Raw genomic sequence first — 17731 nt, forward strand, 5'->3', positions numbered from 1 at the left:
GTGAAATGCAGTCAATTTTTTTTTGCCTTATCTTCTCTTAGAACTTGTGACAAGCATTCCGCACATGCAGCTGACATAACTTTAAATAAACGAAAAAAAAAAAAACAAGTTTGAAGTGTTTTTGTGTGTGTTGACAAATCTTTCGTGATGTCCTAACAGCCAGGATTCCCAATTTCCCACACAACACGTCCGCTAAAGTCCGATTCCTGACTCCTTTGAGCCGAGGGACAGGACACTGCAGTTCACAAAGGTTCATAATTTGCATGTGCTTTAATGCCCTGTCGGTTAAACATTTAATTCGCGTGCTGATGCGCTATTCTCAGCGCATGCGTTTCTCAGCGCGTGCATGTGAAGCTCACATGCACTAAAAGCCTGTCTAACAGCGCCTTAAGTTATCTTTCGAGTCTTATTGTGTGCTTATACTGTTAAATACACACAAGGTTTACATAAAGTCAGTTATGTCTAAACTAAAGTGAAAGCAAACTTGAGAAAATTGAGTAAATCTGTTTGTCGTCGCGCGCAGCTCTTTTAAAGAGACAGTAGCATCAGTAAAGACGTTGCCGCTTGTCCTTAAAGGGATAGTTCACCCAAAAATAAAACTTCTCATCATTTACGCACTCTAATGTTGTCTTGTTCCAAATCTGTATTAATTTCCTTCGAATATTTTCGAATATTTTTCTAATATTAATATTTTGAAGAATGTGGCTAAACAGTAGCTGGTCCCCATTGACTTCCAAAGGAGAAAAATATACTATGGAAGTCACTGAGGTACATCAACTGTTTGGTTACCCACATTCTTCCAAATAACTTCTATTTTTAACAGAAGAAATAAACTTATTCGAGTTTAAAACAACTTGAGAGAGTAAATTATGACTATTTGAATTTTTAGGAGAACTATTCCTTTAATGTTAATAAAACAACAAAACTATTGACTGATAACTTTAAGTAGCTTTAATAAGTATCAATGCATAATTTATACAGTGTCTATGTTTTGTTTTATTTTCATATTTGTTCATTTAATTACTTTCTTCAATGCTACTGTTAAATACACCTACTGTAGCTGAAAACATAAAGCACTGTTTATTTAATTTGTATATTAAGTTGTGTATGTGTACTGTGTATCTTTGATCTTAATATTTAATAACAAAGAAAATATTGACAAATATTTGTATCTTTGCCCCTGTCTGCCATTTTGTTTTTTTGTTGTTACCTAAGGCTTTGTTTTTTAAAATATGGACATTAGTTTGGCTGTAATGCTGCTCAGTCACAAAATAGTAAAAACAAAATATAAAAAGAATCGTGATAAAATCGTGAATCGTGATTTTCCTGAAAAAAAAATTGTGATATGATATTTTTGCCATATCGCCCACCCCTATGATGGCCCCCCCAAAAAAGAAAATAAAAAGAATGAACAACCAAATATTAGCAACGAGGAACAAAAGAAACAAACATCAAGGTATAGATATAAAATAAGTTGTAATCGCTTTCTTTTACTAGCCTGACAGTGATCATTTTTCATGAATAAATAGGATAAGAAAAAAATCATAAACTGTTTCTTTGTATTTATTTTAAATTTAACATTTATTGTCAATATTGGGCTTGCAGATCATGTGGGTACTAGGGTACTCTTTGCTGTGTGTGGATGACCATGTCGGTCAGCCACCACCGAAGACCAATTTTGACCCAGGAAAAACCCTGGTCTGGTACATATTGTGCACGTTACTGTAAAATTGATTCTAAGAATCTTGCTGTGTGTTTTAAATATTTATATTTTCAATGTAGATGAAAATAAAAGTGTGTTCTTTTTTTGCAATATGACCCACGTCTCCTCAACCATCTTTTGATCAACGAACCTATGCGCCCTTAGGGCTGTTAGTCCCCAGTACTCTGGGGTGGCGTAGTCGAACATTGTTGCCGTTATTGGCGTCTCCTCTGGAGTTGCCCCCCGCCCGCTTGCCACATTTGGCGTATAGTCGGCAGGGTGATCTGTGTTTGGGCTGAGATGTGGGTGTGTTTAAAAAGAAAAAAAAAAAAAATTATGTGTTTTGTATGTCTTTTATATATATTTTTTTTATGTTCTGAGGCAAAACAGCAGCGTAGGTGGTTTGAACCAGGTTTCTTCTGTCGGCTGGCTTCCCTCTATGGTTGGTGAGTGGGATGTGAGTTATTAAGTAGGAAGTGCAACATTTAGAGGGAGAGGCACGGGAGAAGATTCGGTATCATTCTTGTGTTTCTCATCGTGTAGCCGTCATGGCAAGAGATCGTGTAACAAGTATCTCTCATGTTTATCGTTGGGTAGCCGTTATGGCAGGACACTTGCAACAGGTGTCTCCCTCATGTTTCTCGTCGTGTAGCCGTCATGGCAAGAGGTCTTGTAACAAGTATCTCATGTGTTTATCGTTGGGTAGTCGTCATGGCAGGACACTTGTAACAGGTGTCTCCCTCATGTTTCTCGTCGTGTAGCCGTCATGGCAAGAGGTCTTGTAACAAGTATCTCATGTGTTTATCGTTGGGTAGTCGTCATGGCAGGACACTTGTAACAGGTGTCTCCCTCATGTTTCTCGTTGTGTAGCCGTCATGGCAAGAGGACTGGTAACAAGTATCTCTCATGTTTATTGTTGGGTAGCCGTTATGGCAGGACACTTGTAACAGGTGTCTCCCTCATGTTTCTCGTTGTGTAGCCGTCATGGCAAGAGGACTGGTAACAAGTATCTCTCATGTTTATTGTTGGGTAGCCGTCATGGCAGGACACTTGTAACAGGTGTCTCCCTCATGTTTCTCGTCGTGTAGCCGTCATGGCAAGAGGTCTTGTAACAAGTATCTCATGTGTTTATCGTTGGGTAGTCGTCATGGCAGGACACTTGTAACAGGTGTCTCCCTCATGTTTCTCGTTGTGTAGCCGTCATGGCAAGAGGACTGGTAACAAGTATCTCTCATGTTTATTGTTGGGTAGCCGTTATGGCAGGACACTTGTAACAGGTGTCTCCCTCATGTTTCTCGTTGTGTAGCCGTCATGGCAAGAGGACTGGTAACAAGTATCTCTTATGTGTTTATTGTTGGGTAGCCGTCATGGCAGGACACTTGTACCGTATTTTCCGCACTATAAGGCGCACCGGATTATAAGGCGCACCTTCAATGAATGGCCTATTTTATAACTGTTTTCATATATAGGGCGCACCAGATTATAAGGCGCATAGAATAGAAGATACTGCAGTCAAACGTTTGACTGGGTTTGCGTTATGCAGTGGTCACCAACCTTTTCAAGCCTAAGATCACATCCAAAGTCCAAATGTAAACCAAGATCTACCACTTGCAAAAAATATGAAAAAACAAGTGGCTGAGCTGTAAAACCTTGTTTATACTCGACGTGTCCGCATGAGCGCGAAGGTAATAAAAAAAACTAATATCCGTCTGCTCGGGCAGATTCGGCTCAAAGTCATGAATCTCCGGACGCGGAGGCGCGCGCGCGGCAAAAATGACATCATTGTAACAGCGCGCGCGCCTCCGCATCCGAAGATGCATGACTTTGAGCATTATCTGCCCGAGCAGATGGATATTAGTAGTATATCTCATCACACTGGCACCCAGTTTGCGCGTCTAAATCAGTTGTATGGTCTGGTGTTCAGTCTAAAACAAAACAGTTGCGTCAAGTATAAATGCCTCGTCTGTATGGGGAGTTGCGCGCGCAGTCAGCGGAGGCTCGCGCTCCGTTGCCAGGCGAAAGTATAAACAAGGTTTAAGTCAGCGGTTGTTTTATCCATATACAAGGCGCTCCGGATTATAAGGCGCACTGTCGTTTTTTTGAAAAAATTAAAGGCTTTTAAGTGCGCCTTATAGTGCGGAAAATACGGTAATAGGTGTTTCCCTCATGTTTCTCGTCGTGTAGCCGTCATGGCAAGAGGACTGGTAACAAGGGTCATGTTCTGGTGTAACATCCAGTGATGAATCAGCTCCCCTTTAGGTCTTGGGATGGTTCCTGAGGTTTGTTCATCGTCGGGGCGACGATTTGTAATATAGGGGTAGATGTAGCAGGGTGGAATAACTCCACCTATTGGGAGATTGTGCGCATGCGTGTGGCTTATTGGCTGCCCTTGTATGGAGTATAAAAGAAGTGTGTTTTGGCGACCGGATATGCGTCTTGGTATTGCCGTCATGTCATTTGTTGCCGTCGACGGTTTAGACTGTGTCCTTGTCTTCCGTCTGCTGTGCGCTTGCTGTCTACTTATCACAGGTATGTTCAGCCTCCTTATAAACAAGCATTGATCGTGTTTCGCTGTTATTTGTTCTATTTTCAGTAAATATTTATAGTATGTTATTTACAGCGGTATGTTTCGGATCGAGCGGGTGCATTCCCGCATAGTGTGCGACCATGAATGGTTTGTTTACGATGACCATCCCTGCGGTATGTATAATTATAGCTTTTTTTAGTAATCTCTTTAGTAATCTGTTATTTTCTTTTACATATTCTTGTTATGCTCTGCAGATCTGAGGGTCCTCCCTGCCTACTCAATGGGATTGAGCGTCAATATTAACTCGTGAAGCGCCTTATTGTGACTACGTTGCTGTTTTGCCTCTATGTTTAGTTTATAGTAACTGTGCACGTTGTTGCGGTGTCGTGAAGCGTCGGGGCTGGTGCGGCTTGCTGGCTGGTCCGTCTTCACCAGCTGCCACTTGCTTGGTCTTCTGATTGTGCATCAGTATATTGAGTTTGTTTATGAATGTTTATTGTTTTTCATACTTCATTCTGGGCATTGTAATTTATAACTGCTGAGTCTGAGTGAAGTGTGTGCTTTTAATTTGTCTTTGTTTTCTTAAGATAAGCCATTTGTATTTTGTTTTTGTTGTGTTATACTTGTATTGTCTTTTTTAAGTTTGTTGGTTTTATATTTATTTTCTGTGCAGGAGTTGGGGGGTTCTGGAGTGGGAGGCTAGTTGTTAGCGTATGGTGTGTGGTGATTATACCTAGTGCCGTGTGTTTTCTTGCTTCCAATCCTCACGTGTGTGTGCGGGCGTGTGTTTGGGTTACTGGGGTTCTTCTAATTGAGGCAGCTAGCCCGCGTCTCCAGGTACCTCCGCTGCTGGTCAACCAACTCAATTTAAATAGAAGTTTGTGGTTGTTGTGTCTGGTACATATTGTGCACGTTACTGTAAAATTGATTCTAAGAATCTTGCTGTGTGTTTTAAATATTTATATTTTCAATGTAGATGAAAATAAAAGTGTGTTCTTTTTTTGCAATATGACCCACGTCTCCTCAACCATCTTTTGATCAACGAACCTATGCGCCCTTAAGGCTGTTAGTCCCCAGTACTCTGGGGTGGCGTAGTCGAACATTGTTGCCGTTATTGGCGTCTCCTCTGGAGTTGCCCCCCGCCCGCTTGCCACACATGCATCTCCACATTATGGTAAGAGGCGTGACCTTTCCGGGCAACGTGCGCTAAGCTGCTGTCGAATCACAACACAGGAACCGCTGGCACAATTTGAACTCGTTATGTATTTCTGAAGGAGGGACTTCATAGAACAAGGAAGTCATCAGCCCGTTCTTAGGACAGTGAAAACAGCGGTATACAGCTGGGTATCGTTCAAAAAATTTCGATACCGATACCTTGATATGAAACTGACCACAGCAATGGTGAAAACATGTTGAACGGTCTACCTCGATACCAGTTCCTAAACGATACTTTTTTCGATACCAATTTTATGAAATCCATTTTAACAATATTACATAACACATTAACTCAGAAAAACTTTGGTTTTATTTTTTCAGTTTGACTCATGCTCCTTAGCCAGTGCACAAAGGAACAAATAACAATTTTATATATATATATACAGTACAGGCCAAAAGTTTGGACACATTACTATTTTTAATGTTTTTGAAAGAAGTTTCTTCTGCTCATCAAGCCTGCATTTATTTGATCAAAAATACAGAATTTTTTTTAATATTGTGATATATTATTACAATTTAAAATAATTGGATTTCGATTTATTATACTTTAAATTATCATTTATTTCGGTGATGCAAAGCTGAATTTTCAGGATCATTACTCCAGTCTTCAGTGTCACATGTGACATCCAGTCAATCACATGATCCTTTAGAAATCATTCTAATATTCTGATTTATTATGAGTGTTGGAAACAGTTCTGCTGCCTAATATATTTGATGAATAAAAGGTTAAAAAGAACTGCATTTATTCAAGATAAAAAATATATATTTTTAATATAAATCTTCTTTATTATCACTTTTTATCAATTTAACACATCCTTTCTGAATACAATTATTGATTTATTTAAAAGAAAATAAAGAAAAAATTACTGACCCCAAATTACTGACCAGTAGTGTATATTATTGTTATAAAAGATTTCTATCTTGAAAACATTTGCTTCTTTTTTTACTTTTCTTTTTTCTTTTTCTTTTTTTTATTCATCAAAGTATCCTAAAAAGTGTCACAGGTTATGAAAAAATATTAAGCAGCAGAACTGTTTCCAACTTTGATAATGAATCATCATATTAGAATGATTTCTAAAGGATCATTTGATAGACTGGAGTAATAATCCTGAAAATTCAGCTTTGCAACACAGAAATAAATGATAATTTAAAGTATAATAATTTGAAATCCAATTATTTTAAATTGTAATAATATATCACAATATATATATTTTTTCTGTATTTTTGGATCAAATAAATGTAGGCTTGATGAGCAGAAGAAACTTCTTTCAAAAACATTAAAAATAGTAATGTGTCCAAACTTTTGGCCTGTACTGTATATATATATATATATATATATATATATATATATATATATATATATATATATATATATAGAGAGAGAGAGAGAGAGAGAGAGAGAGAGAGAGAGAGAGAGAGAGAGAGAGAGAGAGAGAGAGAGAGAGAGAGAGAGCTCATGCTCACCAAAACTGAATTTATTTGATCAAAATTACAGTAAAACTTGTAACATTGTGAAATAGTATTACAATTTAAAATCTTATTTGAATATATTTCCAAATGTAATTTATTCCAGTGATGTCAAAGCTGAATTTTCAGAATCATTACTTCAGTGTAACATGATCCTTCAGAAATATGAAAACAGTTTGCTGCTTAATATTTTGGAACTATGATACATTTTTTCTTAGATGAATAAAAATTTCAAAAGAACAGCATTTATTTGAAACAGAAATCTGTTTTAACATTACACATGTTTTAAGGTCATTTTTGATCACTTGAATGCATCCTTACTGAAAAAAATAATAAATACTGACTAACCAACACATTTTTGAAAGGCAGTGTACATTCAGGGTCCGGGTATCGTTTGTTCATTTGTTTTTTATTTCACATATGAAAACGAAAAAACAAAATTATGACTTGATTTTTGGTTTTCCCGTTCTTGCATGGAAATCAGAAAAAACACTTGCTATTCCGATTTTCCCCTGTGGGTGGTGCTAAATTTGATCGGCAGGAAATGCATTCATTATTTTTAAAATTAAGAGTTTACCCACACTGTATTTGTTAGCCTCTAAAATTAATAGTCTATATGCATGCTATTTGTTACCCAATTATTTGGCTTAGCTGACTGAAAAAATCTATTGAAATAGCCTAAATATAAACATGTTCACGCATTGACAGTGGTCAGGGTGGTTATCAGACAAAAGGCAGAATGGAGAGAAGGCTCGTCTTAGTGCATTCATATTTTGCTATCCCTTTATATCTTCCCGATATACTCTTGCTCAGGCCATCCTTAAAAATATTTTGGTTTGCCGTAACAACCAAAAAAAAAAAAAAGGCACTATCTGTTTTTGTAGGAGAGGGGAAGACCCATCTCATCGTTTAACCTTGGTGTGTACAATGTCATGTTAAACAATTTTTGGTTCCTGGTCAAAAACGACCGTTCCATTAATACTCTTCATAAAAAAATTTAAAGGGATAGTTCACTTTGAAATTAATTTTTGATATGTTTTAGCTTACCTCAAGGGCATCCAAGATGTAGGTGTCTTTGTTTCCGCAGTAGTTTCAATTTTGATATTTTTAGGTCAAACCGTTCTTGTCTTTCAGTCATATAATGCAGGTCGATGGTCACTGGCTCAAAACACAAGCACAGAGTCCAAATTAAAACAATTCCCCATCGTCCAAATGAAACAATTCCCCATCATAAGTACACATCGATGGCCTAAGACACGAAACGAGCAGTTTGTGTGAGAAAACGAACAGTATTTATATCGTTGTTATCTCTTGAAAACAGCACACGTCCAAATGATCTGACGGCGCGGGCGGGTATAGATATATACATAGTAGGGGTGTAACGATACGCGTATTCGTATCGAACCGTTCGGTACAAGGCTTTCGGTTCGGTTTTCGGTACGCATTTTGGCTTTCGGTTCGGTTTTCGGTACGCATTTTCAAACCGAACAGTTCGTTGTACCATTTTTCCTGCCGACCAAAATTTGCTTATTTCAAATGTAGGCGCATGGCAAGCGCGCTCATAATGTAAGAGATGCCGGCGCGACCACAACATTGTCCAACATCAAATGGCAAACGTAACGCAAACGGAACGAAACTGCTCATTATTGCGTGGTTGACACTGTTACTTACTACACAGCGCTAATAAGAGATCCGGTAAAGAAAGCATTTGAATTCTCCACAGAATAAACATTTACATTTCTCCGTTATTAACGGATCAAACAGCGCTGACGTGGAAACCAGGACGAAACATTGTGCCTTGAATGAACTTGTCCACAGATCAGCAACATTCACTATGGATATCTGAACTAAAATAAACCTGTTTATATTAGCCTACTACAATATTACATTTCATTTTTTCCAAGGAGCTGTTTGTTTTATATGCTCCTAGTCAATCATAGCTCCAGAATTGCTCAAAGTAATAATAATAATAAAAAACATACTTTATGATGTTAGTTTTAATTTTAAAAAAAAAATGAAATAAAGAAAATTTCTCTGGCATTTCTTTCTTTTTGCTGTATCAAAAACGTACCGAACCGAACCGTGACACAAGTGTATCGTATCGAACCGAACCGTGAATTTTGTGAACCGTTACACCCCTAATACATAGATGTCGCCTTGGCTACGGTTTCGTTCCAATGAACTGCAGTAGCCAAGGCGACATCTATGTCTATACCCACCCGCGCCGTCAGATCATTTGGACGTGTGCTGTTTTCAAGAGATAACAACGATATAAATAATGTTCGTTTTCTCACACAAACCGCTCGTTTCGTGTCTTAGGCCATCAATGTGTACTTATGATGGGGAATTGTTTCATTTGGACGATGGGGAATTGTTTAAATTTGGACTCTGTGCTTGTGTTTTGAGACAGTGACCATCGACCTGCATTATATGACTGACCAACATGACATCATGACTTTGCATAAACATACACGCCACTTTCAAGTCAAAAGTGGCGTGTTATTTATACGCATTTTGAGCTATTCGCGTGTATGTTCACGCCGAAACGAACCGGCATCTTCCGCGTGTATGTCTACGCCGTTAAATGTCCGAGCGAAACGAAGCAAAATGTATGTGAAATAATCATGTTGGTCCCCTTTGGAAAACGTGTCGATGTCACAGTTTAACAGCCTCAGACGTGAATCTTACACGTACCATTATCCCCGGACATTTGCTAATCCTACCATCTAATCATAACCATTTCTTAAAACTACGTAGGCTACAATTATAAAGAAAAACAACAGACAGACAAATATAATCACAATAATTTATTTAATAAGAAAATGTCAAAATCGGTACCAAAAGTTGTTCACGTGACGATGTGTCGCAGTCCTCTCTGGCAGTGGTTTTGTATGAGGTAACAGAGCAGAATTTAAGTTATTAATTCAAATCCATCATGAAAATGTTAATCCGTCTTCGGTTCGGTTTGCTCTGAGGGCTGCGCGGCAGTGGTGCGCACTTCATTTCAAATGTGAATGACGCAATCTGTGACGAAGCAGGCGAGGCGAGAGCCAATGAGCGTTTGATATTACTGCCGTAACCATAGTAACCTGTCGTAACGCTTCTTGAGGGCGCAATTTTTGAATTTGAATTCATAACAAGCGCGGGGTTTGACGTTTACGGTCAAGATGACTTTTACTGGATAAAGGGCTGAGTTTGGATCTTTTTCTGGCAAATATGGATTCTGAAGGTTTGGATTACATCAAGCTAATAAAATTGGTGTATTTTGTGAATCGATGTTGTGTTGTAAGGTTAATTATTGTGATTATACTCGTCTGTCTGTTGTTTTTCTTTATAATCGTTGCCTAGGTAGTTTTAAGAAATGGTTAGGTTTAGGGGTAGGATTCGTGGCTCAAACTATATTTTAATGCCATATTGTTCATAAAAATGCCATTTTCCTATATCTGTCCATTACGTTTTATAATTTTAATATTGTCCATAAAATGGGTATGTTTAGGTGTGGGAGTAGAGTTAAGGGATCTTACATTTATAATCTATGGTATTAACCCCAGTGATGGGTAGGTTTAGGGACGGAGTTGGGGTAGGTCATATTTATAATGTAACGTTAAGTAAACGGCGTTGATAAACACGCTGAAAAGCGATTATGCGTGTTGATAGCACATGTCATCCCATTTCATGAGATCAGTCTGGACTGACAGACAAGAACGGTTTGACCTAAAAATATCAAAATTGAAACTACTGCAGAAACAAAGACACCTACATCTTGGATGCCCTTGAGGTAAGCTAAAACATATCAAAAATTAATTTCAAAGTGAACTATCCCTTTAATAATACATTTATTCTTTGTTTTTGATGTTTTTATTAACTTAAATTCTTATGAATAATACATTTTTTGTAATGTCTAGGCTATTTGTTATTTATGGCCTGTATGCCTCATTATTGATCTGAGCTTATACATATTGAATTCGAACGAGTAGGCTACTAAAAAACATAATTGCTGGATTATTTTGACTATAATAAATAAGCAGATGAAACATAATATGTACAGCTGTTTATCAAAGATTACTTTGGGCCAAAGTTGCAAAGACATTTGTTTAGAAACCATTTAAAAATGTATACATTTACATAAAGTAACACCTGTTTGGGTCAAAAGTGAGAGACATAAGATCTCGTTATTACGACATAATTGTACGGTGGCTGAGAAGGGTCACAACACAAACAAATGCCACAACAACTACATATTCAGAAAACACCTCCAAATTCAGAAAACACATGCAAACGCCACAACAACTACATTCAGAAAACACTGCGCGCTGTTGGCATCGAGCCTGGAGAAATGTAGCCACACTTTTGATCGACTTAGGGTATTGTGTCGTGTGTGTGTTCGCGTCTCATTGAGTACGTGCGCGAGTTTGTGTGTGTGTGTGCTCGCGTCTCATGAGTATGTGCCATAGACTGTAAAAAAATATGGACGTAGTGTCCGTGACGTCACCCGTAGGTTTCTGAAGAGCATTTTTGAAGCCTAAAGTGGGCGGAGCCGGCCGTCGCCATCTTGGCCTTGCGTTACTCCCGGATAACAGAAAATAGACAAACAGGCGGGGCGTGAGTGGAGCTGAGGAGCCTGGCTATCTGAAATCACCTAGCTCGACGTGATCGAGTTAGCTGAGGATGTAAAGCCATTTAAACGTTCCTATTTTTGCCCTTCGAAATATTATAATAGTTAAAAGACATGGCTACAAGTGAGACTGTGTATTACTTCGAGAGTGTTTGTGTGTGACAGTGATTTATGTGCATACATGTCCGTCACTCTTTCATGGTCCGTCAGCGCGGCATCGCTCAAGTTCGTAGAGAGCTTATTCAGTCCATTTTAAATTCTGATGTTGGCCATCTCTCAAATGGGTTATGTTTAACCGTTAAACCATAGATATATTGCCTTTGAAGTGCAAATAAATGTGCTAGAAAATCTGCGCTCATTCATGTGCATTTATTGCACGGACGGAGAAAGCGCCGACACCTGCATGATTTCATCTGACGGTAACTTACATAAGCATATTATAATCCATCTGTTCCATGGGAGCAGAACGAACGAGCATTTATTGACGTTTTAATTGTCAGACATCCATTAGTGCATGTTCACAGAGGAAAACAACAGAAATACAGCGCTGGTTGTTCTCTCGAACGATAACGACGGAATCCAAAGACGTGGGCTTTGTAACAAGTATTAAATTGTATAAATAATAATAATAATAATCCCGAAAAAAAAGCTCAAACACTGCAGAGATGGCAAGTTCAGCAGCTAACATTGCTGAGGTGAAGTGACGGCTAGTAACAGCAGACAAACGGCTAGCACTGACAGCGGCAATCCATCTGTCACTCAAGTGGCTTGGCCACACCCTTAAATTTAAATATTAATCAACTAAACGGACGAGTTATAAAATAATTCACCCCCCTCACAGTTGTAATGAAGGGCATAATTAGCTGTATAGACCAAATCCACATACAGACACCAGGCTGTAAACATGTTTTTTTCTGCTGTAAAGTTGGTCATTTTAACATGGGGGAGATACAGATTTGACTCACTTCTGACAACAGCCTCAAGCGGCCAGTCAACGAATTGCAGTTTAACTCACTTCCGTGTTGGTTTCAAGAGAGAGATGGGGAGGTTGCCGCTTGGTATGTGCGTGGACAGTTTGTGTGCGCGTGCGCGTCTCATATGAGTATGTGCGTGGAGAGTTCCGCGCGTCTCGTGTGTGCAGAGTTTGCGTGTATGCGCGTGAGCGACTTTAGGTGTGTCATTGTGCATTTTATTTGTATTTGTTTGAGCACTGACGTTGACGAGTTAATCCCTTAGGTATCGAAATCTGGTACCGAACAACAAGTCATTTTTCGATACTCGATAGTATCGAGGCAATTCGGTCGGTACCTAAAAAGTATCGAACTCGGTACCCAGCCCTAGGTATACAGATAAGTAAATTGTGTGAAAAATACTGTTTTTTTACACGTGAAACATAAACACATGTTATATTGCACACTGTAAACACAATCAAAGCTTCAAAAACACAGGAAAAACGGGACCTTTAAATGATTTAAAATGTTGGCAATATGTATTCAAAACTATATAAAATATTCTATACCGTAAAATATCAAGCAAATTATCAAACAAACCAGTGGTTGTGTGGAGTTTTAGTGTGGAGGTTTAGTTTAGAGGATTCAAGTGAATCCGTAAACATTATTTACTGTATGAGAATTTTTTTTTTTTTAAATTTAAAAAATAAAGAGAGAAAAAATGCTAGTACAAAAGTACAAATGAATCAATCTATTATGCTGGGTAAAATTAACCCAACATGTGATCCATCCTATATTTACCCAGCCCTTCGGTTTGAAAACAACTCAAATTGGGTTGTTTTTAACCCAGTGTTTTTTAGAGTGTGCCGTTTACCGTTCACTGGTTCGCCCTTCATCCCTACATTTTGAACTTTGTAACATTTATATTTTAAAGCATTTTAAAAAGCACATTAAAATAAAATGGGCCTCTAAGAGACTTGACGTAGTGTAACAGCGCAGCGCTTCTGGGTTGTACGTCAGAACGTAGGCTCACTATTGGCCGAATGGTCATGTGTGTGATGCTACCCGAGTCAGGCATTCGTGTGTAAAGCATAGCCTAATTAGAATGAAAACACCACTTTTAAGATTGACCATATTTTCGTTTTCGGTCAAAATGCCTAGTGAATGGGATCGCTAGGGGCACTACAATGATAGCATCAAAATAACTATTTTTTAAACACTAAGGAGGCTTGACACAACATGAAACTGTGTTGGAAGTATCACCAGAGGCTCTACACATGAACTCCAGCATTGACATTGTTTGTGTACAAAAAGTTCACTAAAAAGAAAGGAATTGTACGACTCACTTTATCAGTTAGTGGCCGTTTCTCAATATGCGTTCTTGTCTGTACTTGCGTTCTTGTGGACTTGTGAAACGTCATCAGTCGCTGCCCAAGTACCGTCCCAATACACAAGTTTGCATTTTGGCAAGAACGGTTAAAAATCCCGGAAGTGTTCTTGACACGCCCATTTTACCGAGGATGCATTGGTTGGTAACTTGTGTGAACTTGACGGCAGAAATATCCCAGCATTCATTTCGGCATTCGAGGAACGAGAGGTCAATACAGCAAGTCGTTTTTCTACAATTTCATCGCTAAATTCACTTCTGAGAACATTTGATGCGAGAAATCAACTGTGTAGATTTCAAATATTGGCATTTTTCGAAAATGCGCTCAAACGTTTTCGGAAGTGAGAATCTTCAGCGTAGGTAGCTTTATTGTTATGAATATACATTACATAGTGTACAGTTGTAGAGTAATCCCTTGAGCTGAGGGGTAGGCTTGGGCGATAAAGCCTGGCTGTTAACGTCAATAATTCTCGTTATGTTTGGGCACTGCAGACGGCGTCTGTGCGGGGGTATTATTGCGCAATACCAGCAAGAACACATCGTCTCAAACTGTCAGCAGCGTTCTGTGTGCTCGTCACCTTGTGAGTTCATTCTTCCAAGAACAACTAGCAAGAGCGTTCTCCCCAAGAACACAAGTCCGTTCTTTGCATTCTTGGTTTTGAGAAACACCCAGTGTTTCCGGTGGCTGGAATTAAGTCAGTCAAAAGTAGTCGATCTCCTATTTAAGCGAATGATAAACTCGCTTAAATAGGTACTTTTACATTTTGCTTTAAAACCAAATCTTCCGCTATCGTCTTGTCAATCATTGGCATGATTGCAAATATGATTCTGATCTTGAAATCCAATGAACAAGTTGATATAAAGTGATTTCACAATACTGTCTGTTTTTGCTCTGTTTTGTAAAAATAGTTTTTAAAAAGTCACACCAGAACTGTTGCACATCTCCAAGCAATGGTGATTCTTCAATGAATCTGCGTTTTGAACGATTCAATGAAAGACCCACAAGTTAAGAGTGTAGATTTATTGTTAAAATTAACATTTAAAAACATTCTATTTTAATTTAAGAAATTGACAAAAATGATTAGTGTGTGTGTGTGTGTGTGTGTGTGTGTGTGTGTGTGTGTGTGTGTGTGTGTGTGTGTGTGTGTGTGTGTGTGGGTATAAATGTGGATGGGTATATATGTGGATGGGTAGCCTATATATGTGGATGGGTGGGTGGGTCTGAGGCAGATGCCATGAAAAAAAATATATATATATATATGTGTGTGTGTGTGTGTGTGTGTGTGTGTGTGTGTAAACATATAGAAGATTACAGCAGGACTGAAGAGCATCGAGGATATGATCTGTCTGTCTCTCCCTGCTGATGTGTTTATCTGTCGTTCACTCAATCGCATTCACACATTCATAATTCACGCCATAAGCGATCAACACAACGCGCACTCGTTGTATAAGAAAACATTCACTCACCTCACTATTAATAAACGCCTCTCATGAAAATCTCCGTTGGTGTTTCAGAAATCCTCACTCTCCGCCATCACCGTTATACAGATAACGCTGCTAAAGCTACAGCTAGCCCACGCAACACCCGAGACGTGACGATGACGTAGGAAGAGCGATGCAGCTAATGCTACAGACAACTGGGAATCTGGATGTTTCCCATATCCTACTTAGGAATAACGCCTGGAACGCCGCTAGAATTCGGACATCCAACATGCGAACTCGGCACAGGTCAAACAACCCCAGATCAACCCCGACACCGACCACAGCGAGGCGCGTCATTTGACGTCACTTCCAAGATGACGGCAAGTCCTGTTTGCTGTTTCGGGTTCTCATAATAATACTATGTTATGTCTATAACATAACTTGTGTCAAATAAAAAATAATAATAATATAAAATCACATTTTGCACACCAATTAACGTATTAACGTTAATTGGTGTGCAAAATGTGATTTTATATTTTGTGTGAAGAAAAATTTAATAATAGGCTATAAATTTGGATGGAAGTGTTGAAGTAAAATATAATAAAATACTATAAGGAATTATTTTTTGCAGCAATATAGATTTCTTTAATGACAATGGAAAGAAAGAATTAAAAGATGTACCATGGTGGTCTGAAGGATGCACAGTGGCAATTAGAGAAAGGCATTTTGGATTTTAAAAAGATTAATAACTCAAGATACAATGTAGAGCATCAGAACGAAAGGGAAGTTGCAAGAAATTAAAACTGCACAAAGAAAGGCTTTCATGGCAGGAGTTCTGATTCAAATTGAGTTCAAAAGGAGTTCAACTTGCTTTAGAAGTATTTATTAACATTCATCCAGTTTACTGACAGTATTTTCCTCATTCCAAAAATGTACTTTTGAGAAATCATTTGCAAAAGAACAAAGTTTCTAATGTCATTTAATTTACTGAAACTTTAAAAGATCCATTCCATTAATATACAAACTGCCTCTTTGCAAAGTTCTTTGTACTGCACTGAACACTTTACGCCCCAAACTGAGCCACTAATATATTTATAAAAAAGAATTTTTTTAGAAAAGAAAAGAAAGAAAAAAGACTATTTATAATAGAAAACATATTGCTAATGCTTTATAACAGTTTAGTGGTTATGCCCTAAAATGAGCCACATAAAAACAATTAATATATTCTTAAAATAAAACCATAATAAACATATTATAAGACGTGCTTAAGAAAAGCTTAGTTATGCCCTAAACTGACCTATAAAACAGAACAATCATTCTTCACAGACCACATTTCAAAGACAGCTCGATCATGCAGGTTTGCACTGCACAACATCAGGAAGATCAGGCCTTTCCTAACTGAGCATGCAACACAACTTCTCGTCCAGGCCCTGGTCATTTCTAGGCTTGACTACTGCAATGCTCTTCTGGCTGGACTTCCATCATGTGCAATTAAACCTCTTCAAATGATTCAGAACGCTGCAGCTCGTCTTGTCTTCAATGAGCCCAAAAGGGCCCGTTCATCTATCTCAAGGGCCCGTTCACTCCTCTGTTCATCTCTCTGCAATGGCTACCACTCGCTGCTCACATCAAGTTCAAGGCATTGACGCTTGCTTACAGATCTATCACAGGCTCAGCTCCCTCCTACTTTCACTCACTCCTACGAGTCCACATCCCTACCAGAAGCCTACGATCGGTCAAAGAGCGATGTCTCGTGGTTCCATCACAGAGAGCCACAACATCACTTTCCAGAACATTCTCATTCACAGTTCCATGCTGGTGGAACGCTCTCCCCACCCTCATCCGGAACGCAGAATCCCTGGCAACATTCAAAAGACAGCTGAAAACCCTTCTCTTCCGTGAGCACTTAAGCTCTTAAAAATAAATTCTCCTTTTTCCTTTAAATTCTCGCTTATCGGGCTTATGCTACTCTGAACAATGCCTGCACTTCGTATTTTGAGCACATCTTGCGTTGTTTTTTTGCCTCTTCACAATGACTTGCTTATTTTAGTCCTAATTTGTAAGTCGCTTTGGATAAAAGTGTCTGCTAAATGACTAAATGTAATGTAAATGTAAATAATATCAAACAGATCATGGAAAGTGTTTATAACAGCTTAGTGTTACAGGGATAGTTCACGCAAAATGAAAATTTGAAAATTTTTATTCACCCTCAGGCTATCTATGATGTAGCTGTCTTTTTTCTTCAGTAGAAATGTAAAGAAGATTTTTAAATGAAACCGTGGTCCTTGGTGATTCATATTATCATTATAATGCAAGTCCATGGCTACCGTCACATTGAGAGTCCAAAACAAAACTAAAAATAGGCATATTTTTCAGAAAAAAAAGAGTCACATGCATTTGGGGTGGCACAAGAAAGAGATAATGGACATTTTGTTTGGATAATTCT

The 17731-nt window shown here is 38.4% G+C and overlaps 1 protein-coding gene across 2 annotated transcripts in view; it reads right to left on the reverse strand.

The window, feature by feature from the left end:
* apbb1 (amyloid beta (A4) precursor protein-binding, family B, member 1 (Fe65)) overlaps nt 1-15683 on the reverse strand; it is a 116492-nt gene extending 100809 nt beyond the window's left edge. For both annotated transcript variants that reach the window (XM_081353752.1, XM_081353751.1), the window contains exon 1: nt 15331-15683. The gene's annotated coding sequence lies outside the window, so the exon portion shown is untranslated. The remainder of the gene's footprint in view (nt 1-15330) is intronic.
* Nucleotides 15684-17731: the final 2048 nt, after the last annotated feature.

Source organism: Scardinius erythrophthalmus (genome assembly GCF_964197995.2).
Source record: "Scardinius erythrophthalmus genome assembly, chromosome: 23".
NCBI lineage: Eukaryota > Metazoa > Chordata > Actinopteri > Cypriniformes > Leuciscidae > Scardinius > Scardinius erythrophthalmus.